Source organism: Aphelocoma coerulescens, chromosome 1, assembly GCF_041296385.1.
Source record: "Aphelocoma coerulescens isolate FSJ_1873_10779 chromosome 1, UR_Acoe_1.0, whole genome shotgun sequence".
Lineage (NCBI taxonomy): Eukaryota > Metazoa > Chordata > Aves > Passeriformes > Corvidae > Aphelocoma > Aphelocoma coerulescens.
In genome coordinates this window covers 97251594-97275955 of record NC_091013.1, presented here as the reverse complement: position 1 = coordinate 97275955, position 24362 = coordinate 97251594, and the positions used below count along the sequence as shown (strand labels likewise).

The 24362-nt window shown below is 39.4% G+C and overlaps 1 long non-coding RNA gene across 4 annotated transcripts in view; it reads left to right on the top strand.

Annotated features, from left to right (window-relative positions):
• Positions 1-24362, top strand: part of LOC138112790 (uncharacterized) — a 397150-nt gene that overhangs the window by 129836 nt on the left and 242952 nt on the right. For 3 of the 4 annotated variants that reach the window (XR_011151840.1, XR_011151838.1, XR_011151849.1), the window contains exon 5: positions 3213-3288. This is a non-coding gene — a long non-coding RNA (uncharacterized lncRNA). Of the gene's footprint in view, positions 1-3212; positions 3289-16360; positions 16907-24362 lie in introns of those variants that run through there. The other variant, XR_011151842.1, reaches the window with a different exon arrangement.

Genomic DNA, 24362 nt, shown 5'->3' with positions numbered 1-24362 from the left:
AAGGACATCAGTATTTTACCTTCTTTGAGTAGTTACTTTTGGCAGTGGCTTCATTGTTGGTTTCCAGTTCAAGAAGTGAACTTGAAAAAGATCAATTGACAGATGTTATAACTTCTATATATAGAAATTTCTAAAGTAATTTATTAGTGTTGTGCCGTGTTCTCTTCCAGTCTTCCTTCTCCTCGTAACTGATCAGCTATATATGACTCTAACTGACCTGCTCCAGCTGACTTAAGGTGCTCAAGGAAAATCAAAGCCTTACAGATATGGAACTTCTTTATTGCTAAGAGTTTGCAGAAGGCTGACATCTTCTGAAATGTTTCCCAATAACAAATTGCACTGGTTTTCCTTCTCTTTAATTTTTAGATTGAATGAATGTGATTCTTGTCAAAGTGGGGAATAAGACCATAAACATGAGTGAGGCAAAGCAGCGTCAGGGGCCCATGCAAGGCATGGAACATTGCTAATGAACTTTGGTCATTGTAGAGTTGGTAGCTTTCCTCTCTCAGTTTTCAGACTCTGCATAAGCTTTATGGCAAGAAGGAATTGGCAGAAAGCAAAGTGAAACCTGTTTTAAAGCCTTAACTAAGAGGTAACACTTGCTCTGTTGTTAACACTTTACTCATGTGTCTCGTTCATGACCTGCCATACTCCTCATTTTTGCAGTTCCAGCTCTTGTGCTTCTCTCAAGCAGACACTCATTGACTGTTCTTGGGCCATGTCTCTTGCTTTCCACAAGGGGATTAGGCCACTCCTTTCTGTCAACAATCATGACCTCCTGCCCCACGAGTGTTAAACATTCTCACCTGTAAACAGGAAGGCAGGGTCTTACAGAGACCTGTTTCTGAGGCTCCATTTCTTTTAATGGGAAGATCATAGCGTGTGCTAATTATGCCTGCCTTGGGGAGAAGGGCCACCCTATCTGCAGGCACAGTGCCCTCGTGCTAACTTACAGAGTAATGCCAAATGTAAAGCCATCCTTTCCCTTTCCAGTCAGAGGAAAAGAGGGCAAAGCATGAAAGACTTCTGTTTAAAACTGCTAGGAAGGTACACTGAAGAGCAGTTGTCAGGGTTGTGCCCAGCATGGGAAGGAGGTGCTATGCTGTTGTGCTTTGACAGGAGAGGGCCATGTGTTTCCTCATTCTCTACAAGAAAATGGGCATTTTGGACAGCATTCACAGTGGTGAAGTCCATGCACCAATTTATTCCTATTTAGGTCATCAAAATAGGGCTTCAGTGGTGTGGTCTCTATGCTGGCTCCCTACACAGGGAGGGATACATTTCACCCTCAGTGAATGCTCTTTGTCTTCTCAGTTGAGGTCAGTTTTTTACTGCATTCATTAGAAGAAACAGCTTTGGATTTTAAATACCGCTGCCCCTCTCCTTCCCTGCCAGACAGCCAGCATTACAGTCCTGAAGATGTTAGAAAAGGGGCAAATTTGGAAGGGGAAGGAAGTGAAAGAAATGTAAGTTCAGAAGCTGAGGTTGTTATCACTTATGTGGCAGTTGTGCTGTTGCCTGCTTCTGATGGACTTAACAATTTTTTGCCTGGATTTCTTCACTGTTTGTCTACCTTATTAGATGTCAGTCAAGAGGAAAAAGGAAAGCTGTTTGATGTAAGGTTGTCTAAAGGAACAGGAACACCTGTCTCAGATGGTTCCTTCAGGAAAAATTTCATCCAAGCCTATAAAGGTTATCTTGTGGCAGCATCATCCTAGTGCCTCTATCAGGGCCTCTTGTTCATTCAAATGCTCAAGAATTGTTTCTAATTCTTCCTGTGCTGTCCCCTTCTGTGCTCTCTGCTTTCCCTTCTGCTCTTCAATACCTTTGATCTTGAGTGGAAAACTTAAGCCTACAAATAAGTTTGTGAGCTCTTTTTTTTTTGTGGTATTGGTGAGTGTATGAACATGTTTGTGTGACAGTCTGATACAGTGTGTTTTATTTTAAACGTCTGCGAGGATGGATTGAGAAGCCTCATATAACACTGACATTTGAGGAATTGGATTTTTACTTATGGGAGAACAAAGTAAAATTACACCTAGGAATTGCTCCCAGCCTGTGGTACATTCAAAATCAGTGTTAGATTTGCATCCGGGATTTATTTGACCGTCTCTGTGAGTGTGTTGCTGGTGAGGAGAATAGCTTTGACTTTGAATGGGGTAAATTAGGCAAGTTCTGCTGTCACCTTTTAAAAATAAAATTTAATGAAGTTTTGATTTGTTCCTTTAATGAGTCATTGGAACATTGTATGTGTCTGTGTATATTGCTGTATGGTTTGTTATTATGAGGCCAAATCCTGACAACTTATTGCAAAATTGTTTTAATTTATTATTAATATTTTTTTGTTTTTCTCATTTCTCCTGGTTTTGGAGCCTTTATAATTAGATATAATTAAAACCACAGGTTTTAAACTCCAGCCTAACATTTAAACTCATATTTATGGCACAACCCCTGGAGTTTTATTGTCATTCCAACTATTTCAACTGCATTTTGAAAAAAAACATTTTTTTGCATCTGTTCAAATGCTGTGTCTACAGCTACCACTTCTCAATCATCTGTTTTACACAGTAATGTGACATTTATTTTACATGATAAGAAACCGTGCAGTTTTATAGATGAGCTATTTCATATCCCTTAACAAAAGGTTGCAAGGGGCCTTTTGAGTTGTACACTTTAAAAACAGCTTTCCTCTTCTTGAACTTGTCTTTCTCTGCTCCTCCATGCAACAGTCTGAAAGTGCTGCATGCTGTAGAACTAATTTTTTTAAAATGTTGTTGGCTGGCATTATGTAAAACCATATTTTCCCTTTTGGTGCGTATGTTCTGGTCCTAGCAATGTCCTTGTTTTGCTGAAATGAACATTTTTATCCTCACAGTCTTTGGTATGTGATGGTGTTTTTCTGTCTTTTTTAATTGTGATTTTTTTTTAATTAGTATAAGGTTGATTGTTAAAATTAAGTGGCAGAAGGCTTCTTTCCAAATTATTCAGAGATCCTTTGCTGAAGAAATATATTTTGCTACTCTCAATTGCCTTTTTGCCTTTTTCTTTCATAGCAAACTACTCTGGGAAGAGCTTCTTTTAACAAAAAAAAAAGGCTACGCTTGACTGATAATGCATTGCTTTGGATGGTGAAACATTATGAAAGTTTAATTTTTAATTAAATCTGAAATACCAATTATAACTGAAAGAGATTTTAACCTGTTTCTTTTCAGACTGCCTGAAGTTACATTGTAGATGCTGAAATCACTGCACCTTAAAAACAAAAAGATTAAGCCACACTGCATTCCTGTAAGTAAAAGCTTTTCCGGTACCTTTTGTCCGTATTTTTCCTCTATATGCATCCAACGTGTTAGCACAGTAGCTGGTCTTGGATAAAGGTCAGAGTCCCCTTGAATGGGATTTAGAAGTTCAAAGGATGTTTTATTTAAAAATTAAAAAGGAACTTACATCTTGCAGATCTTTAATTTCAGACCACTGAATAGGTCATTCCTTCCTGCTTTGTTTTGAATATTAGGAGGAATACTGTGCATCTCTGTTTGTTGACTTACAGTTCCTGTCGCTTTGTCAGCGAGGATTTCTGCACGTTGGTGCAGAGATAACAGAAAGTAGCAGAAGATTCCTTATAGCAGAAAACATAGTTTATTCTCTTCTCGTGATGTCGTAACAAATTCTTCTCCTTTGTACGAGAAAAAAACAAACAACTTTCTGATGACATCACGGGGGACTTCAGCTGCTTTAGGGTGTAGATGAAGGCAGAAATGCCCAATTCATCTCTGCTGTGACACAACAAAACAGTCAAAATAACAGCTACATCTCTCAACGAGAAAGGAGTATTTTTCTAAGAGCATAGTTATTCCATAAATGCAAGTCAGATTGCACATCACTCTGATCTACCCATATTTAGAATCTGTTTATTGAATGTATTTGGGTTAATAATTAAGATTTGGAACTTCAGTGACTGAACAACAGGCATGCAAAAGAGGATTGGAAAATATAGCATATTTAGATACTTTCATTCTAATGAAATAATATATGACAAAATCCAGAAGCTTGTAGAAAGGGGAAAAAAGATCAATTTCAGTTGAACAGTACAAAGCTGTGGAATATTACTAAGCAAAGTCAGTTTGTTTTCTTGTTTAAGATCAAAATGTGCAGTCTGTAATGAAACCCAGAGCCTGCTTCTAAAGTGGTACTTTTGTACGCCAGTTTTAAAATACTTTAACTATTATAGGGGATTTATCATGCCTTTACCCCCTCCCCCCCCTTATTTTTTAATATATTTTAATGTTTTATTGTAAACTAGCTGGAGGGTACAGTTACACTGTGGGCAGCTAATGCCTGCCCCTGCAGCACACAGCGCCAAGCATGACTCAGACAGGCAGATTGTGCCATTCTGGCTCTACTCCACTGTGTTTTTACATTACTGGCAAGGGCCATGCCATTGTGTTGTTTAAATATTGTGTATTAACTGCAGGCTGTGGCCAGTGAATGGTATTTAACATTTTCTGCTCTTCATTGCTGAATGTGAGCAGCTTCCTCGGCCACCAGAGGTTAACCTTGCAATTACACTAGTGAGCCGAGTTGAAAACACTCGTGGATTTGCTGGGTCCAGCAGCAATTTAAAGGGAGGTGTTCTGGGAAAAATGGGGAAACTCTTCTGAATCTGTGAGTACCAAATTTCATGCTTGTCTTGCAATTTAGTGTGAACAACCAGGAAAATTTTTGTTGGAAAGCAGGAGTAATTCTCTTTCCAAAATGCAGCAGCAGCAGTGTAAGAGTGAATTGAGGCAAGTTCTTTGAATCCTTAGGATCCAGATGGTCACTAAGTCCTCCACGGATAGCCCAAGAAAAAATGAGAGTAGCAATTGGTGCTGGCTGGGATGAGCTTTTTTTAGTTACATGAGATTGTAGACTTTGAAGGGGAAATAAATGCACAAGTTTAAAACTCATGTATAGGAAATATTTTTTGTTTTCTTTTTTTATCAAAAGTGTCAAGTGCATCCACACAGAGATGTTGAGCAGATTTCTCAAGGTCCAAGTATATCAGTGGTCAAACTGGAAATGGAGTGTGGGAGCGTGACTCCTAAGACTCTCCTGCCTAGGTCTTTCCATTCCATAAAGTAAAGGTCCATATTTTTAATCCTTGAGTTTCTTGTGCTAATCGCTTAAAAAATCCACAAACAAACAAAAGAAGCTGCAACAACAACAATACCCACAACCCCCCCCCCCCCACTTTTAAACTTTTAGCTGCTTTTAAGTTCTGTAGGCTTGGCATAGTCTGTCTCTGGAATACAGAAGAAGAAGGTGAGGAAAGTTTTACATAAGCACACGTATCCTGTAAAATGAGGATGTGGTTCTTGCTATACCTCATGTCCATGTAGCTAGTTACTTGGCACAATAAAAATGGTAGCACTTTTTATAGAGGAAGGTATGCTTTAAGGATTTCCTTTGTTTCCTGTATGTTTGCTGTAATCAGGTGTTTCTAATTGTAAGATCCTTAATAAGGTGAACTTGGCACAAGGTCTTTTCTGTATTAACCCAAAAACAGCAAAGAAAAAAAGGCAAGCCATATCCTGGTAGTTTTGTATTTTATTTCTTTAATGAAAGTATGGAAATCTGCTTTAATGTTAGGATGTCCCTAAAGTGACTGATTAATATAAGATGAGCCAAATTTTTGGCTAATATAAAATACTTGACTTGGTACATGGCATTAGAAGAAAATACAGGTACATAACACCTGAACATCTGTCAGACAGTTGCATGAAAAACTCCACTTTCTAAATGTGGTACAGATATTCTCCTAATGCAAAAGGCCTGTGGTGTGGATTCTTGCTATGTTGGGTTCTCTCAACTAAAGTCATGTGGGTTGATAGGCAAGCAGATCTATTGAGGTCAATGGGACTACTCAAACACTTAGCTTTAAGGATGTGGTTTAGTGCTTTGCTGTTTGCAGCTAACCCCAAATAGGATTAAGTCAAGCACGAGGAGGTACCTCTGCTCATACTCAGTGTCTGCCGGGTTTTGGAATGAGACAGTGACAGCATATTGTGGGTGGAAGAAAAAAGATGGGCTTTCAAAGCAATAGTTTTAGTTATGTTGCTATGTGCTGAGGGCAATAAGGAGTACATGACATTTTTGTTAGAAAAGAGGTTGGTTTGTCAAGGGCAGCCTTACGCAGCCTGATCTGATCAGTGACCAAGAGCTCCAGTGTTCTAATCTTTATGGATACTGGTGCAGTGAGCGGCATTGGACAAGTCATTTACCTCACTGGGCCTTGTTCAGCAGATCACTCTTTAGATCTGCTTCGAGCCGATACAGCTCTGGGAACATTACTGAATTTGTGTTTGCAAAGCTCTTAGGGGATAAATAGTAACCATTGTTATTATTAATAAGTATATTGTGTAGACAAATCATGAGGGATGGCGATTCAGCCACTCTTGGGGGTGATCTTTCACAACTTGCTTGTGCCTTTGTTTAATCCCATCACTCAAAGGTATCAAGGCCAACTCCAGTTTACAGAAGTAATTCTTATGTCACTCTCCCCACTTTTGAGTGTTTTATTGTTTGTGTTCTCTCTCTCTCTGTTTCTTTGCTTCTTTCCTCCATGCTGAGTTAACCTTGCATACCAAACTTTATTCCCTTTTTTTTTTTTTACATTATACAGCAGAGGCATTTGTGTAACCTCCAAATTACAGAGAGCAAATTCATTTTGTCTAGTGATTGTTTGCTGATGATGTATGAAACAGACAGAAGACAGTTTGAATTTTCATAAGTTCAATTGAGCTTGCAGGCATAAGGAAAAGAACAGGCAGAACCCAAGCCAATGTGACACAGTAAGCTGGCATCCCAGAGTGCAGGCTGCATGTGTAGCGTCAGGATGTCAGGGCTGGGAAGGGCTTCGTCCATCACAGCACTGCTTTTAGATGAAGGAAGAGTTTTGAAGTAACAAAGAAGCTGCATTACCATGTTCTTTACAGTGCAGGAATCCTCATGATTCTTGATGGATTTGGGACCTGTCCTCTCCTCCTATAACTTGCTGTTTTAGCTAGAATCTCAGGTCTAAGATGGGCTTTGAGTCCATTCCTAGTTCCTGTTCCTCTGACAAAATATAGACTCTCATGAGTTTAAGCCTTTTTTTTCCCCTTTTGATGCAGATATTGGCTTGTAGAAGCTGTGCTGTAAATGTGAAATGAGTATGGAAGTGTGCTTGCTTTGAACAAAGATCATTGTCTTGGGGCTGACTATCCCTGAGGAATGGTGTTAGCGCTAACAAAGAGAATTAATTTTGCCTTTTCCCCTTCCTTTACCAAGGCATTAATCCAGAAACTCATGGGGATAAATTCTGCCCTGATTTCTACCTGTGGAACCCCAGTGGAAATGTGGAGAGGTCAAAAACGTTTGTCAAGGCAGAAATTGTCCTAGAGTTAAAATTGTGGAGAAAGCAGAAACTGGTTGATTGTTATCTGGTCCAGGGGCAAGAGGATATGTAGGAGCCCTACCTGGCATTATATGCTTCTGAAAATGTTGCTTTTGTTGCATGTTAAGGAGAATATACTAAAAAAAAAAAAAAAAAAAAAAAAAGAAAAGAAAATCCAAAACAAAAAAACTAGTGAGTGAGAAGTTATAATCAAGAGCACAGTGATTAATTGTTCTTCATGTCCACTGGGAGAAAGACCTAAAGAAATCAGTTCAATGAGCAGCAAAAATTACCAAGTTAGGTATTAGGAGCCATGTTCTGACTGGATTGGTTGTAAAGTGCTGGAACACACAACCTGTAGGTACTATGGAAGCAGGGGAGGTTTCTGTTTTAAGGAATGGCTTGGAAAACCACCTCTAAGGTTATGCTAGAACTTCCCATAAGACAGAAGACCAAACTGGATGGGTTCTGATACTCCCAGGCATTTATCTGCTTTAGTGTACTGTTTGGGAATATTGGTATGTGGCAAATACATTCCTGATTAATAAAGCCTAATGTTCCCAAAAGATCTCCAGGGTTCTCATTTTTCCATCCTCTCATAACCGAAAGCACACTGTGTCTTCCAAAGATTTCATTGGGCTGCCAGCATTTTGCTTTGACCCTTCTTTTTTTAGAGGACAGAGGAGGGAGTTGTATAGACATGGAAAGACAGATTTTCAGTCGTGGTGAGTCTGCAGGGGTTTCTTTCCAGTCAATGCAAAAATACTGATTTGTTTCAGTTACTGGTTTTTAAAATTTGGATTAATGGAGACACTCCAAGTATTGCCTGATACAAGCTCCTCTGAAAAAGAACATGGAGACAGTTGAAAGTTGCAAATAGGATTGATGATCAGAGCAAATATGTAATGAGGCTGGAGTAAAGCCTGCTATAAAAAGGTAAATGTCTCAGGAGATTAAGAGCTTTGTAATTGTCTCTCTTTTCTTATGATTGCCTCTGTTTTCTGAATTTTCATGCAAACATCCTAGAAGGATGTTTTCACTTAATGAAACTTCAAATCTCAAAATGCAGTTGGCCAAGAACTAAGAAAATTTTCTTAGTTCTCAGGTTGGTTTTAATCAGTCTCATTCACAACTTAGCACAGAAAAGGAGTTGGGAATTATCTTTGATTAAGGCTCTCATAAGGTGTTTTTTTTTGTTTTTTGTTTTCTTACAAACGTTTAAGGGTTTTTTTGGGAGGTGGAGGGGTTGTGTGGGGCTTTGTATCTTGTAGGTCTGGATGTTAAGGGCATCAGCTGTAGTGTACAAATGGGTAGAATCATGACTTTTCTCATAGACGGCAGCTCTTGTTTTTGCAGAATAGTGGCCACAATAGATGAGGATAGGAAAATGGCTCTCTGGTGTGTGGTTATTTTAGTATATAAAGGAGTATGGGCTGTGATTCACTCATGTTAAAAAGGCATGGGAATATAAGCATTGATTCTCTGCACAGCACTGCTGTAGCGAGTTGTAGTAAAACACTTCAGCATTTCAGCACCTGAAGATGTTATGGGGGAAAGTGGAAAATCTTTCACTCCATTTATCAAAGCATTTGCTAGTCTACTTCAAGATAAAATAAAGATTAAATATTATAGAGCAAGGAAGGTTATCTTAGACCAGAGATGTCATTAGATTATGAAAGGAAAAATGGCAACACAGACCTGGCCTTTTCCAAAGTATTCCTGTTCTGTTCTATCTAAAATGAAATTGTTTAGCTAAACCAGTGTATAATGGGAGGGACTCCAGAGAAAGGCATTGTGGTTACTCTGTATTTACATCAGTGTCCCTGAGGACACTCTTGCTGAATCGTTTCAAACTCCGGAGTCTGATGTAGGGCAGCCTGATGAATGGGAGTTACCCAAATTTTCTGGTCTGTTTTCTTCACTAGTGTAAGTTGTCCAGCTCTGAATTTTACTATAGAGGATCTTGTTTTTACTGCCCTCTTTCCTGCCATTGCCCCTGCAATATCTAGATGATAGATTAGGAAAAGATTTTAATCTGCTATGCCAAAATTGGTCTGTTGTTTTCCACAGTTTCCACTGGCGTGAAAGAGATCAGAATATTTGTTTTATTTGTTTATTTTTATATAATAGCCAAAAAGTATTTGACTTTGCAAAATGTTTTGGTGTCAGCAATAATTGAAGGCATCTCTGAGTCAAAACCTGCATAAACAATTTTCTGAACCTGTTGCTTTCTTTGGCAGATTTTCTTTTTCTTCATATTTCCTTAGAAATTTCATTCTAGTTCATGCAATGTCCTTATTGAAATTTTGAATAATTAAAATCTTTTGTAGAATGGAAGAATGTTATCTCATTTCTTCCAAGATTTGCAGCATGTAATCAAGAATACTGTGGCTCATACCAGCAGAACTTTTTCAAGAAATAAGGTATATATTTCTCAACAGCAATGATAGCAGTTGTGCTCCAGATCACTGCGTGTCCTCCCTGAATTCAAACCAGAGTAGGTCATGATCATGCAGCCCCAGGTCATTTAGGCAAGATATAGTGGCACAGTTCCTATGTATATAGTTTGTAAGATCAGACCATCAGTGGAAAAATCTGAGTCAGAGACAGATGAATTCTCATCTCTTTCCAGTTCCTTTTTCCATTCATTAGGGTTTCAAGTGAGGAAGGTAATCTGTTTTGTCATGTCTGTTGCCCTGTTTTAATACACGACTAACCTGCTTACGTCTGAGTGGCTGTCACTTCCCCAGAACAAGTGATACTGGGTTCCTGAAGCAAACAGCTATAAAATGATCATCCTTTGGGGTGAATTTAGTGCATTACTGACAGCTTTAGTCTGGATGCTGTTAGCAACCAGAGGGAAATTCCAGTGGTCAGGGCATCACAAAAGCCTGAGGAATGCAGAGAGAGGATGCTGAGGGACCCAGAAACCAGGTGACCAAGAAGGTGACCAAGAATTAAATTAGTCTATCAACTCGACTGGAAATACAGCATGATTAGAAGTGAAAAATCCCTGAGTCAATAGGCAAGGTTGCTATAGGTAGTGATGCTCATGGATGTACATGAATGTGAAAGTTTTGATTCCTCATAATTGTTTCAATCCTGCAGGAAGGAAAGGATTATTCTTCTTACTTTTGTCAGGGCTTCAGTGCTATTTAATGTCTTGGTTCCTCTTCCCATGTGACATCACTCCAGAAAGGATCCCATTTGCAGTTTCTTCCTGTGTCACAAATTGGCATATTGCTACTTCTCAGTTTCTTTGTGTGTGTGTGGCTTAGAAAATACTGCCCTTTTACAGCTACAGCTGCCCTTCCTCTGATTGTGCTTGCCATTCAAAAGCACATTTATCATGGCAAACTCTTGTTCACTTCAGCAGTCTTTGTTACACTGTGGTGTTCTTGTGCCTGTGTGCTGGGCTCTACAATGGCACTGAAGAGAACATTCAGATATTAGTACAGCCCTAGATGTCTAGCAAATATTTAGTTTCTTCAGGATACCAGTCACGGTCACCTTGAGTGTTTTCCTGCCCTGTCCAGGGAACTGTCCTTTGGCAAGAGTTCAGGAGAGTTCTTAGTGTAGAAAGGTAAATCACAACTAATAGTTACGATTGTAATCTATAACAAATATAAAGTCCTTTAAGAGATATGTTTTTGGACTGGTATTGAACCAAAACTTTGCATTCAGATAGTCCCTGAACTTCTGTGATGCTCAAAGCATCATTCTTTTCTCATATGTAAATCTCAGACTATTGCAAAGATAAGGAAATAGGTGGTGAGAGAACACTTTGCTGCCAGGTCCAAAGCTGGATGCAGTAACATTTTAAGTGCGTGACTCCAAGTGGGATTCAAACCCTAGAGTGAGGGTTCTTTATCCAGTATTGTGATGTGTTAAGGGGAAAGGGAAGCATCTTGTTGGATGGCATTCAGCCTAGAGGCAACTGGAGGGAAGCTCTAGATACTAAAGACTTCATGATTCTCCCATGGACAGGATTTCTTACCAGCAGTATATTTTTCCTTACTGCAATCCATTAATGTCCTAGAGAATTCCAAATGTGCTAGGTACATTTTATGAAATTATCAGCTGTTAAAATACCATTTTCTATCCCCCTATAGAATTTGCCTTTCATCAACATGAGATAGGCACAGATTTCCCATGCGTTAGAATGGTGGAAAACAATTCTGATGTTCCTGCATTGTCAGACTGTCAGTGGCACAGTTTTCTATGTGATTATCTTCACTATTACTTAATTACATTTAAAAGCATTGATTTTCTAAAAATCTCTTACACTATCTCTGTCATAATGTTTAGAATGTATCTATACCATATAGTAGATATTCTTTAAGCTCCTTGTGCTTTTATTTCTTGTGAAAGAAATATACTGTATAGCAAAATAGAATTTCTTTATTTAATGCAGAACTAATTCTCAAAGCTGTGTTGTGATTAATCATGGTTGCACTGGTGGAAGTTTAGAAAGGGTAGTAGGCTTTTCTTCCTGCTTTTTCTTTGTTGACGTTGTAGGAAGCCTGAATATCCATGTTATGAAGCACTAAGTGTCACTTTTACTGCTGCCAGTACTTCATCCCACTGTCTGAATGGGATAGGACTTTCTCTGTACCTCCTCTCTGCTGCTTTCTAGAGCTGGCAACTCAGGGCTGTGGAACTGGGTGAAATTCAGGGCTGCAGATAAGCGGTGTGACAAAGTCAGTGTTCTTTGTAGTGCCCAGGGAGGTTATGCAAACATAATTATCACCTGTGGTCCCTGCCAGATCTCTGCACACCATTTCTGGATGAAGTGCAGCCATTTTCTGATCACTTCTTTTACAGATAAACGGGGAAATCCTGGTCCAAATAAAGTCCCTGGGATTCTTCCACATTCCTTCCAGTGGAGACAGGAATCATTGCAAATATATGTGCTTGAGCTGGCCCTTCACATGGGTTGGGTTATGGTTTGTCTGATTTATGTATTCATCTTTTCCCCCTCTCCAAAAGTCCCACCCCAGGTGAGGGCAGACACCAACTGTTCTGGCTGATGTTCTCCTGGAAGTCCAGGACTTTCTTTAACTGATGTAGAGGAAAAAGTTTTACCTTTTGGTAAAAAAAAAAAAAAAGTGGGAAAATAAATACATCATGCTTTCTTTACAGAGCCTCTTTTTTTTTTTTTTTCTTAAAACAACTAGATTTATCCTGTTTTAATACCAAAGTGACTTAAAATTTGTCGCATGCATGTTTGTGCCCAGTAGTGGCTAAATGAAGGTCTATTTTGGATTTTTTTCCTATTTTCAGGTGGTTTGGAGTTATTTGGTGAAAGGTTACAAGACTATATTGGTTAAAAATCATTCCCTTCTCCCATTTTATTTAGCCCAGTTTTAATACTAACTTAAAAGCAAGTCTTCATTTTGTGGCGTTGATGAGGAACTGGCAAATTTCATATGCAGTTCAGACAGACCAGTTGTTTGCTGGACTGGAGCTGGGCTCTTGCTTGCCCTGAATCCAGCTGTAAAAGTCCCAGTTTCTGACTCAGTTTGGTCTTTTTATTCCTCTGCATCACTGATATGCAAATGGAAACTCCTGTGCTGATCTTTCTCGGTGTTGAGAGCTTTCAAAACCCAGTCTGCATTTGTCCTGCATTTCTTTAAATAGAGAAAGAAATATTGGAGCCTGTTCTGCACATTTGAATCTGAGTCTTCTCACTTAAAGCTAGGTCAAATATTCTGTGTATTTGCAAGTGTAGCACAAATTCATGTGGCTAAATGGATAGCAATGGGAGTGGTACTGTTGCCTTTTAAATAGGAGCTCCATTTACTTTAGTGGGATTTTCACCAGTTTCAGTGCTTGGAAGGTCAGTTTTTGTTTTCCTTCACCACTTTGCTAATATAGAGCTATTGCTGTAATTCCTCCCCAGTTCATTCTTAATGGCCATGTCATTAGGACTTTTAGGTTATAGTAGGACATTGATGCTGTGGAGGGCAAGAAATACTAAGAAGCTAAAGAAGAAATCCTAGTGCAAATAGTACCAAACAGAAATTACAGAAACAGGCATCACATATAATGGCATATAGTGGCTGCTTAGTGTACCAGTCCAAATTAAAATGTGCTCTCTCTGCCCAGTACATCTAGACCAGGAGAGATGAAAAGAAATTGTGTCCCCTCTTCTCCCTGCTTTCTCCAGTTCATAACCACAATCCCAATTATCGTCTCAAAGTGAAGTTTTTATGGGAAAACAGTAACATATCACCACAATAACTTCTGAACATAGCCCATGCCTCAGGACGTGGTGTAGCATGGAAGGTCTTATTTCACCTCTAGGTCTTGTACAAATAGAAATGCCTTGAACAATGAGCCAGCAAAATGTGAAATTAAACAGGGGCAAATGTACATTTATTTTATGTATAGTCACATTAATCAGACATATTATTTTTCTTTGGAAATGACTGTTTCAACAGAAGCAAAATTATAGCAATTAAAAATGTAAGGAGGAAAAATAATAGTATTGATTTTGTTTTGTGTGGCTTTGTTATTTTTTCTTAATTTCATGTTATGTAAGTAGAAATGCATGTCTTATTGCACGTCAATCTGTTTGTTAGACTGCAAGAGGCATTTAGATTTCAGAAAGGTGAAGGTTCAGTATTAAGCTAATGCTTAGTGACTTTTCATTGCACAAAACACTGCTAGTTTTTCTACAGCGATGTGCAATAAGGCAAATACAGAATAGGAAAAAATGAAAGGGCTTACTTGGAAATTTTAATACACAGAACTTTCAAAACAAATTTATTTTTGGCTTTTTAATTATGTGCAAAGGTTCAGTATCACTTCTTTTTGAATCCTGACTTCAAAAGGAAATGAGAAGTCAAAATTTCTCCCTTTACTTGTAGCTTTAAAATGTCTCAAAATGCCTGGTAGCTCACTAGCAAAAGTAATCATAGAATCATAGACTGAGTTGGAAGGGATCCACAAGGATCACTGAACCCAACTCCTGCCCCTGCACAGGACCCCACAATCAGAACATGTGCCTGAGAGCATTTTCCAAATGCCTCTTGAGTTTTGTCAGGCTTGGTGCTATGACCACTCCTTGGGGAGCCTGTTCCAGTGCCCAACCACCCTCTGGGGGAAGAACCTTTTATCTGATGTCCAACCTAAACCTCCCCTGACACAACTTCAGGCCATTCCCTCAGGCCCTGTCACTGGTCACCACAGAGAAGAGATCAGTGTCTACCCCTGTACTTCCCCTCACTGGGAAGTTGTAACTGCAGTGAGGTCTCCCCTCAGTCTCCTCCAGGCTGAACAGACCAAGTGACCTCAGCCACTCCTCATACAGTTTCCCCTCAAGGCCCTTCTCCATCTTGTATTGTGGCACCCAAAGCTGCCCCCAGCACTCGAGGTGAGGCCACCCCAGTGCAGAGCAGAGCAGGACAATCCCCTCTCTTGCCCGGCTGGCGATGCTGTGCCTGATGCCCCCCAGGACAGGGTTGGCCCTCCTGGCTGCCAGGGCACTGCTGACTCAGATTCAACTTTCCACTGACCAGGACCCTCCACTGAGGCACAAGAAAAAAGAGCTGGGATCTGTTAATTTTTGGAATTCTTTAGGGATGTTGCTCAGGGAAGTTGTGGATGCCCCATCCATGGAAGTGTTTAAGGCCAGGCTGGATGGAGCTGTGATCAACCTGCTTTAGTAGAAGGTATTGCTGCCCATGGCAGGGGGAGCAAGATGGAACAATATGATCCTAAAGGTCACTTCCAACACAAAACATTTCATAGGTTTGAAATTTCATTTCTATGATTTTATTAGTTTCTAATATTCTTTGTGATGCTACAAGCTGCATCTCTCTCTCCAATTTTCCACCATCATTCTTGTGTCCAGGTACATCTAATTCTTCCTAATAGAAGAATAAGGGTGTCAACCCGTTTTTGCTGACAAAGGATGCTGTAATAGATAGTTGAGTATTTCTTGTGGATGCCAGGAGGAATGACTATTTTGTGGACAGATATTGTAGTAGACAGAAGTATTGATTGGGTTTCATTGTAATAAACACTGCCAGATGTTATCTCAGTGTGTACTGTTTGCATTAGTAAATAAATAAATTCTCCAGAGCACAATTATTCCCTATAATGTTTTTTCAAAAGCTCACTATTGTCTTACTATTGAGCTTCCTCTGCTTTCTGTGCAGCTTGAGAAACTAATTGGAGCATGTGAAGCTAATTGCAAAATTCAAATCTTGCTGTAGGTTCATATACCATGTCAAGGCCAAATCTGGCATGTATAAGTGATGGCATCTTCACTTGAGGTAGTCTTTCTTCATCTGAGACTTTCTCCTGTAGAAAATAACTGAACAGGTTTTATTCCCTGTTGTGTTATTCTCCATACTAGTGAACACATTGTCATGGGAATGTCACAGTAAACGTCTGTGTCCTCTGACTCTTGGTAAAGGCTCTCAGCTTGCCGGTCACTTGGTACAAAGCGATGGTTTGGTTCCAGCCTCCGTGCTGTCACTGAAGGCGTTGGTTAAATGCCAGTGCTTGAAGCCCAACATGTCACCTGTCAAGTTCAGCCAGCTCTGAGTAAGAATCTGAGCTTCCACCGAGACCAAGAATACCAAGAGTCCAGATTCACTGATCAGACAGTGAAAATCACATCAAATCAGTGTGAAAAGCACACCAGTGCACAGCACATCATCACAGTGCTCAGTATATCAGTGTGGGCCTGTGTGCAGCTCCTGCATCTGAACTTGCCTAGTGCTACCTTTATCCTCACAATAGGCAAGGCAGATTGAAGCAGACTTACATCTGAGTTCTCTCTGATTCCTGGTGCTTTCAGCTTCCCTGAAAACACTGAGCAAGTTCACAAGTGCTTTTTTGAAGTGTAGTCGGTGTCCATAAAAGCTCATGTTAAAGGAGATCTGAAGTTGTCTACTGCACCTTCTGAAAATGATTTCTTTTTATTTTCAGTGAAGCTGTACCTGTTCCCTGAAGTGGTGGTTCCTTGCTCTGCTGGACTAATGCATCTTGTAATTTATTATTTTGAGTCGTGTCATGAACACTGGCTTTCACTCAGATACAGGTTCCCTTGACAAGCCTGCTCATTCTGAAGCCTCCCCAAAACATATTCAAAACAAATTAAAAGGTTTAGAAAGATGCAGTGTGTATTTGAATTCTCTGCCAGTGAATCAGCATTAACCTTAGGACTCCTAAGTCAACATTCTCTGTGTCACATCCTAAGTTTAAATTCACATAAAATATGCGATTTTTTCCAAATTCTTAAAAGTTCTACTATTGTTTGTCTGCTTCTTCCAGTTTAGCAGCTGATTTTTTAACTGTACTTTGTCTATTTAGGTATATTTAGAATTTTTATACATTTTAATGGAACTTGCTGTAATAGAAGCACTTACGTGTGTATGTATTTACAGATATGCTTTACAATCTGTAAGGCTACTTCTCAAAAATTTTGTTTTGGACAAGGATCATCAAATCAATACTTTTGGGTTTTTTTTAATTTGTCAGCGTCTTCCTTTTTCTTCTTGTCAAAAAGGGAAAAGAAAAAATATTTATGAAGAGCAAGGGAAGGAGAAAATGGAGGACCTTCCCACCCACTTTTTCTTGTTGTGTGCATGAATACGTTCAGTAGCATCTCTGAAAACTTTGAGAATAACTACTTGCTCCCAAAATTCCTCATGTAAAATTAGCAATACTTGGCCGTTTAAAAGGCAGCTCTATTTCTTATCTCACTTCCCTTTGAATAGTCAAGTGTGTGTCCAAGCTACAGTCACTGAAGAACAATTCCAAGTTGCATGCAAACATGGTGTGCCAGCTGTGCATTATTCCGGTTTCTAAGGATTAAAGTTCACAAATGTGAAGTGAAACACAACAGAGAGGCACCTGAGTGCAGATCTGAAGGAAGAAGCTGCATTGGCTGCATTTCAGCACAGAGAGTGGGAAAACTTAAATCTACTCGTGAGTCCTGACATCTTTACCTTTCTCAGGTTAGCAAATGCATCTAAGGGAGGAAGCTGGAGTAGCTAATTCCCAAATGATTTTAATGATTCATGCTCCCTGAAAGAAGGAGCCATGGGAAACATGCCTGAGCATCACTATTTTGTTGTATGCTATAGGATGTTTGTTTAGTGAAATAGCTTTGCTATTAGATTTGTTAATCAGTCGTGTCCCAAATAAAATAAAAAGTGCAACACAGCCCTCCTTAGGTTTGGTCTTCTGCTGAATTAAATGCCTCATTTGTTTCTCTTACCAAGGCAAGAAAAATGGACCAAATAATGACCAAAGCCTTCAGTAACTCTTAGGATCTTTTGATTTTAAGGTATAAGGACTGCATGGGCTTTCTGCTTCTTCTTCAGGGGTTGTGGTGGAAAACCTTTGCTCTGTTCTCCCCTCCTGCCCTCCCTTTCTCTCAGCTCTCAAGTGATACAGGGCCACAGCATAAGACACCTCAGGTAAACGTTGCAACAACCAGCTGATGTGACTACAGGGAATGTTTTCTGTCTGGTAGATAGGTATATACATTTCCTTTGCTTCACATTTGCGTGGAACAAAATACCCTGCTTTTTAATGATTGCTTCCCAGGATAAGGTTGGAAGTTTGTCCCTAGAAGCAGTTTGGTTTTTGGCATCTCCCTTGTTACTGTGTGCAGTGATGCCACTTAATGCTCATTGAGGCAGTGGATTTGCAATTCTTGTTCTTGGTCTAAAGTGGATTGAGATTCATAAAAAATAAAAAATAATCTCAAATCACAAAGCCACCACGGGAGGCTTATAGCTTCTGTGACTATCTCACTTGGGCTAGATTTGAATCAGCAATCAGGAGGTGAATGGTTTTGTTCTTATCCCGCTGCCAATTTCCTGAACTAACATAATCTGAGAGTGTGTGTCACAAAACTTTATTTTCCAATTGAATGCATCCATCCTTTAAAAACAGGTTAAAGAATAAGAGACAAAATGTAAAGGAAATTTAACATCCAAAAAATACAGAACAGTGCTCAGGACTTTAAAATATATGTAAACATCAGTTCCTGCCAAGTTAGTCATTACTAAGAGTTGTTAACACGGGGGATTGATTGAGAGAATGATTGTTGCTGTAGAATGATGATTTAATAAGAGAAAAATCTGATAGATTTGACATGCTACATAAAATGTGCAGAATGGTTATTCTTTGGTAAATTGCAACTTTCGGTTGTACCCTGTACAGATGTGTTTGTTCTGTGCCTTGCCACATTCCCTTTTTTTTTCCTGTTATTCTCCTTAATTGCTAGAAATCATTAGTATTCACCATTGTTAAACATGTCACCCAGAAAAACATACACACATCCCATTTTCCTTCCTGTAGTTGCCTTCTCTCAGCCCTTCGCCTGGTCTGTACTCACCTGCCTCCTCTGGCGTTCAGTAGAGCACTGCACAATGTCCTGCTCTCTATCTTTAAGAGGTGCCTACCAGGAGCTTGGCGTTATTTGCTCTTTGCTAGCACTGTCTTCACACACACTCTTCTGGCTGATGATTATTTATCTGCTACTTGGTCCTAACAAGATGCTTAGTGCTTTATAAGGCAGAAAATGAAGGCTCTCTCAGTGCAAGGAAGTTGTATGGGACAAGAAGATGAAACAGCCCTTTTATTATTCCCATCTTTACTGACAAGCTGTATTCTGTCCTTCCATTTTTCAGCAATAATTTATGAGAGGTTGGTTTGGGATTTTTTATTCTGAAATGACCAGTGCCTCTGTGAAGATCCTATTACAAGTGGTGTTGGTGTCTTTGGTCTTCTGTAAAGTCTAGTGGTTCATGCAGGCCATGCCCAAATAATAGTGATCACCTTGATCTGAGCTGCTGCTGGGCCCTTTTTCTGCAGATAGGGGAGGCTGATGTCAGAGGCTGGCCACAAATGGTCTTTGCTTGCCTTGAGAAAATATAGGGCTATCCTTGGTGCTTGTACTCTATGAGTAATAATAATAATAATAATGAAAAAGAATCCTAGAGTCTGATTACAACAAATAAATTCCATAACACCCTCTGCACTATATTGGTTGTGCCAAAGAGCGTAACATAAAATGACTGAGAACAACAGCAATTCAAAACAGCAGCACACAATGGTGTAATTGGACCCTAAGCACATAAAAATAACAGTTTAAAAGAAAGGAAAAAAAGGCAAAAATGGGACCATGGAGTGGTATCAGGGACAGTGTCATGAAACTGTGGTAAGATGCATGAGCCTAGTAGAAAGAAAAAGAGGGGGTGGGGGGTGAGTTACTTATGAATCAGTACAACTGTGCTTTGTTCTGCATGAGTGTTTTAATAGAGCAAGTGTAATATAAGGATCAGGTGGGCTCGTGGGAATGGAACAAAAGGTTTTGTAAAATTAAAGCAAAATAATTATAGCTCTAGGTGTAGAGTGAGCACACTCCAGCAGTTGATAGCAGGAACCTGCTCAGAATGGAGAAGGAAGGAGGGAGGAAGATGCAGTTGGAAGGGTTTTTTGGTTTGGTTTTTTTTAATGTGTGCATACACATGCACATGTACATACATACATGTGCACAGATAATGCAAACAGATTCATACATGTATGGTAACAAAGACTTCAAATCAGTGACGGCTGTACGCAGCTTTAGAAGTGACTAATAGACCCCCACAAAAAAATGCATTAACATGAAAATTTAAGGAATAGTCTCAAATGAATTAATTAAAAACAACAAAAAAAAGGAGAAATGGCAGCAGAACATTGCTTTCTGAAGGAATAAAGGACTAAAGTCTAAACCAGAGACTGTCATATGACATGGGAGATGTTCCTGCTGTAAAAGCCCAGTGATGAGTATGTGCAGAGTGCCCAGTGTACTAGTAAAGCCAACTCAAAGTCCCAGAAGTGAATGTGATCATAGGGGGTTCACAAGAAAGCTGTCAGCAATGCTTTGTGTTACAGAAACTCCCATATTTGGGCAGAGCATTCTGCTGTGCTCTCATGCAGAAAAAGCTGTTTCCTACCTGAATTTTGGATCAGTTTTACGAGCAAGGTGAGAGCCTGGTTGATCACAAGGTGGCCTCCCTGTATCTAGTTGTGTGCCTTTCCTTTACTGTCTGCATGTATATGTACCAAAGTGCATGTGGATGCACATGTACAAAACAAAAACCTGAAAACAGAGTCCTGACCCACCATGCACTTTTTCTCTAAGTTGCTGATTGTCCTTAAAATATAATTAAAGAGAAGTAGAGGAAGACTGTACTCAGGTGTGCATTCTTCTACTTCTGTCATGTTGGGCTCACAATGTTCAGAATATGCTCCTATTTTGGGCAGTGACTTCCAAATAAATAAATTCCTTTTATTTGTAGATATGCTGAAAGAGAAAGAGGTAGTGAATTTTAACACCAGCCCCAGTGACTCCCCATAGCACCTGTGGGTTAGGATGAGTTTCCTTCCACTTATGCACGGCTGTATGGAATGTTATAAGGAATACGAGCAACTACCAGTGATAAAATGAGAAACTGGTTTTATTACAGCACTCAAATCACTTCCCTACCATGGTGGATGGTGTCTGATGGGCAAGATGATTGCACCTCATTGTGGTTTGTGGTGCAGTTTGTGGAAAGGAGGTTCAGCGTAGCCCACAAAACTGAAGCTGCAGGCACAGCTACTACAGATGGCTGGCGTGCAAGATAAGGTCTTGGCAAGGGAGGGGGACAATTAGCCTGCCTCCCACCACATTTCCCCTTATTCTGTAGTCAGATTTCCCTTATTCAGAGTTTGTTCAGGGTAATTGTTCACACACAATATATTTTTGTGCTCACGGTGCAATCAGAGGCTGTTCTCACTTGAAGCAGAGCACATCTCTTAGGTGGTGCTTTCTGCCAGAATGTGGAGGCTGAGATCAGAGTGAAGCTTTATGAGCTCCATTTGGTGCTTTTTACTTCCGTCTTGTTTCTCTCTCTGCAGGGGATGTGAAACTAGATTTGTCCTGTTTCCACAGCAGGGTTTTGGTTTATTTTGTTTTTCCAAAGCATTTCATTCGGTGGCGCAAATCCAGAGGAGAGTGTGTTGCTGAGATGGATTTGAATGTCAGACAGAAAGAGTTGTGTTTAATAAACTCTTTGTTGTAAACTATAGAAACTTGAGAGCAGGAGGCCCCTGTTTAATACAAACATTCCGTGGCTAAATTATCACTCTAAGTATTTGCCCTGAAATTTAAAGAGCAATGAGACAAGGTAACTTTGCTAAAATGGCTGTTTATGGAGTTTGAAGCTCAAACTTGAAATTCTTTAGTTCTGGTTATCCTCTCAAACTCTTTCCACCTTCCATCTGCCTTTGTCTTTTGGCTTAGAGGTGGCTGCCTAATAGAACTGAGTGAAATACAGGACTAGTTAAAATGAAATTCAAAAAACAAAACCAAAAAAAAGCCCCACCAAAAATAAAAGGAAAAAAAAAATGAAGTTTTATTTAGAGAAAAAAAGGAAAAAAGATGCTTTAGTAATATGATGCAGCAGTTGAAGATGATAGCCCAACATGCAAACAGCTGAACACGTAGCTCCCCTATGTATGCTGCTACTGCTTATCTCCTCTGCTCCCCTGCTTTTGAAAACTCTTCTGTATCACAGCACAAGCTACCTATCTGTGTTGATCTCGTTTTGAAGTGTTTTGTCAACATGAGCCTATTATGAAATTAAAGGTCAGTAAAAGGCCAGGCATTTGTTGGGGTAAGCACTGCACACTGGAAAGGGAGGGGTCAAGAATGCCCCATCCCAAGCCTTCAGCTGTGCCTCATGAGCTGTGCCTATTCCTGTTTGGGAACAGAGACTCTGTAAAGCTTCAGTCGACCCCTCATTCACAGCAAGACACAATATGCCAGTATCTGTCACATTCTGAGTCCTTGAAACACTATTGAAGTCAGAGAATTCAAAGTCCCAGCTTCTTGGCTGCTTTTGAGATCGCCTCATTTTCTTCCTTGCCATTCTAGTAAATCCGACATACATACATGCACATGCATGCTTGTGTAGACGTACTGACATCTTTCCAGAGCATGAAATTCAAAAAAGGGAACAAAAGCACAGGTTTTTCCCCTTGTCCTGTCACTTTCTGACAAAAAAGAAAAGAACTTCATAAGTTGTTTATATTCCAGCTTTATTTTCTTCCATTCACTCTTTGCCGGGAGCAAAGTCTAAAGGATTAAGACAAGAGCAGCCCTGTGTTGTATTTGTATATTATATTTACATATAATATACATTATTTAGATAATAAAACCTGTTCTAAATTGTACTGAAAAAAAAGGTAGTATTTCCACTTTTGCTCAGGAAGAACTGGTGCAGCACTGCTTGCGTTTCCCTGGTTTTTCTCCATCTATTTTGGAATTTGATGAGCAACAGCATATAGGCATCAGTAAAGTCTGCTTTCCCTCCCTTTGCTCTTTTGTCTGATTATCCTTTTCCTAGTCTGTAGAAGAATGAGTCTAATCTGGCTGGAGAATTTGCACCCTGATTTTTCTCATACAGCACATGAAGATTTTTAGATAACAGTAGGGACAATTTCTGGTCTTATTGAAGTTGTTGGCAGTTCTCCAGATGATTTGTTATAAGATTTGGCCTTGAGAAAAAGGATCAGTCACACTCATCTCCTTTTAATTCTGAGCTAGAATGACCCATATCACTGCCCAGTGATGGCTGCCTAGGATACTAGCAGTGAATTTTTGGAAAACGATCAAAAGTTCAAATATATGCAAGAATGCATGAAACCCACTGTCTAAGAGACCAGAGAGAATGCAGTTTGCCACAGCAAAATATGTGTATAAATAGAACCAAATAAAACTGGAATCTTGATATGAAAGATATCTATGTCCATTTTATTATTTTTCTATATAATGTCAATTTAGGATGAGGTCTGGAAAAGTTCTTTAAACTTACGTATACGTTTTTCTGTTTTTTCTAAAATCTTTTGATTGCAGAGCACTATAAATGGTGCAAAACAAAGTCTCTTTTCCAAGTTCCCTACGGTGAGCAACTTAAGAGCATTTAGTTTTAGCTTGTATTAGGACTTCGTGTCCTCAGAGAACAGATTCTGCCCCTTTGATCTCTAGATATAAAAATCACTGTTTCCCAGTGGTTACAGAAGATCACTGGGGCCCCAGGAAAGTGCTGTGAAGATGCAGAATGAGGACCTCGTAGCTCCAGTCCATTTCCAGCATTGCTGTTGCTTCTTGTATATTTTGAAAAAAAAATATTAATGATCTCCAGTAATCTCCGTTTCTGAAATTAATTTAAAACTACTTATATAACTTAGCAACATGCATTAGGGAAGGGAAAAACTATTTTTAAAGAAATAATCATACTCTCTAACCTTACCATAATTTCTTTTCTGTGTTTATGTGTGCAGGTAGTCTGCAAAATAAATTTACAGGCGTATAATTTTGTATTACTGTATCCTATGCAGTGGCCCTGCCCATGGGAGAGGAGTTGATCTAAACCAATATTCAAATCCAACAGTTTTCCCTATCTTTTGGAGGGAAGGAGAGGTAGGGAGTCAAAAGATAAGATTTCATTACAATACAGTTCTGTCTGCAGCTGAAGGGATTTCACTAACATGTTGGTATCTGGAGTTTTCCCTTTCAAAATTTCTTGTAGGAGGCGAATTTTCCAGTTGGTTTGACTTTGCTGTTAAAAAAAGTCAAGCTGATTTTTTTCTTTCTTTTCTTTGATTAAGTGAATAAAATATTAAGAGTAATTAAGCCAAAGAGAGTTTTAAATCTTGTTGATTTTTTTTTTCTCAGTTCCTAACCTGGTAAACAAACTGCTTGTATCCATCTTTGCAGAGATAATTTAAAACCACTGTGCTGAAAGTATAGTGTAAAAACACCAGTTTTCACTTCAGAGACAAAAACACTTTGATGACCTTCAAACCTCATGTGTTAAACTTGCAAGTAAAAATCAGGTTCTTCATTATTTCTGTTACCTCAAGGTTACTTCAGGGCTAAGGC